Below are 2,239 nucleotides of genomic sequence, written 5' to 3' on the forward strand. Positions count from 1 at the left end.
ATTACTACTACTAGTTTAACTTTAACAAGAAACATAGTTATGTGAGCTTATGTCAGTTTGGGCAATTGGGCAAATCAATATGCCTGTCTATGAATAAGCTATAACCATTTAAGAATAGAACATTACATGTTCTATTTAGTCGAGCATACACACAGACACACACACAATCCTACTTTTGGAGCATTTGAGAAAATATCTAAGTGACTATAGATTTAGTGCTCTATTCATAATTAATAGCTAAATTATAATAAATGATTACTATACAATATAGAGGATGTCATATTTTTAAGCATTTCTAGCAAGAAAAAAGCTTATATGCAGTTGACTCTTGAACAATGTGGGGATTGGAGCACCGACCCACCACACAGTGAAAGATCCAGGTATAATTATTTATTTCCTACTAACTTAACTACTAATAGCCTATTATTGACTGAAAGTCTTACTAATAACATATAGAGTTGATTAACACATTATTTGTACATTTATATGTATTATATACTGTATTCTTACAATAAAGGAAACTAGAGAAAAGAAAACACCATTAAGAAAAACACAATGAAGATAAAATACATTTATTTATTGAAAAAAAAATCTACCTGTAAGTGGACCCATGCAGTTCAAACCTGTGTTGTTCAAGGGTTAATTTTATTCTTATACTCTCTTATATATGATAAATGTTTATTCTACTTTATAAAAGTTGTAATGAATGAGATGTTTTATAAGGAATTCTATTTGAGATGAGCAAAATAAAACCAATAACATCAACACAGCCCCCTCTCACCCCCTACCTTCCACCGCCATCCTGCAATCTTTCATGATCTTAGTTCAGCCATTCTCAACCTGTGGGTCGCGACCCCTTTGGCAGTTGAACGACCCTTTCACAGGGGTCGCCTAAGACCATCCTGCATATCAGATATTTACTTTATGATTCATAACAGTAGCAACATTACAGTTATAAAGTAGCAATGAAAATAATTTTATGGTTGGGGGTCACCACAACATGAGGAACTGTATTAAAGGGTTGCGGCATTAGGAAGGTTGAGAACCACTGACCTAGAAGGTTACTGGGTCTATTTTTTTTACATTTAAAAGAAATTAAAAATTATTTTTCAATTACAGTTTACAGTCAATATTATTTGGTATTAGTTTCAGGTGTACAGCATAGTGGTTAGACAATCATACACTTTACAAAGTGATCACCCCTGATATTTCCAGTGCCCACCTGGCACCATACATAGTTCTAGTTATTACAATATTATTGACTATACTAGTGGCCCGGTGCACGAAATTCGTGCACATAAAAAGGGAATTAATTAGAGGAAATATTTTAATATTGCTATTTTCCCTTTCTCTATAATAGAATTGTCAGAGATGAAAGAAAATTAGTAAAATGTACATGAAAATCTTCCTCCTGTCAGAATCGGGGGTGCTCTGTGGGACCCAGAGTCAAGTCCCCGCCCACCTGTGCACATCTTGAAATCATGCAAGACCCAGACCTGGCTTGCCCCACACCTATTGGGCTAGATCCAGACACAGCTGGACCCACCCCCCGGCAAGCCCTACCGGGTGATGGGTGTGGCCTCAGGTCATCTGGTCCGGCACAGGGGCGGGGGGCATGACCTGAGGTCCCCCATCAAGTCCTGCCAAGTGGGGAGGCACAGCCTCAGCTCCCCCAGCCTAGCACAGGGGTGAGGTGCGTGGTCTGAGGTCCCCTGGCCCAGGCACACCTTGAGGTCCCTGTCAAGCCCCGCTGGGCAGGGGTACACCTTGAGGTCCCCCATAAATCTCCATGGGTGGGGGGGCAGCCTGGGGTCCCCTGTCAAGTCCCATATGGCAGGGGGCATGGCTTCAGGTTCCCCGGCCTGGTGCCTGGTTGGGGGAGAGCACAGACTGGCACTGGGGCGGGAAGTGCAGCATGAAGTCCCTCTCAAGCCCCGCTGGGCAGAAGGTATGCTCTAAAGTCCCCTATCAAGCCCTGCTGGGAGAAGGGCGTGGTTTCAGGTCCCCTGGCTTGGTGCTGGGGCAGGGGTCATGGCCTGAGGTCCCCTGTCAAGCCCTGCCAGGCGAAGGTCACAGCCTCAGGTCCCACAGTCCAACGCCAGGCTGTGGAGGCCAGCCTCAGGTTCCCCTGGCCCAGGGCCAGGGCGGAGGCTGCAGCCTGAGGCCCCTGCCCCAGTGCTGGAGCTGGCAGGTGCAGCCTGATGTCCCCTGTAAAGCCCTGCCAGGTGGGGGGCATGGC

Source organism: Myotis davidii, unplaced genomic scaffold (assembly GCF_000327345.1).
Source record: "Myotis davidii unplaced genomic scaffold, ASM32734v1 scaffold53, whole genome shotgun sequence".
In the NCBI taxonomy this organism is placed as follows: domain Eukaryota; kingdom Metazoa; phylum Chordata; class Mammalia; order Chiroptera; family Vespertilionidae; genus Myotis; species Myotis davidii.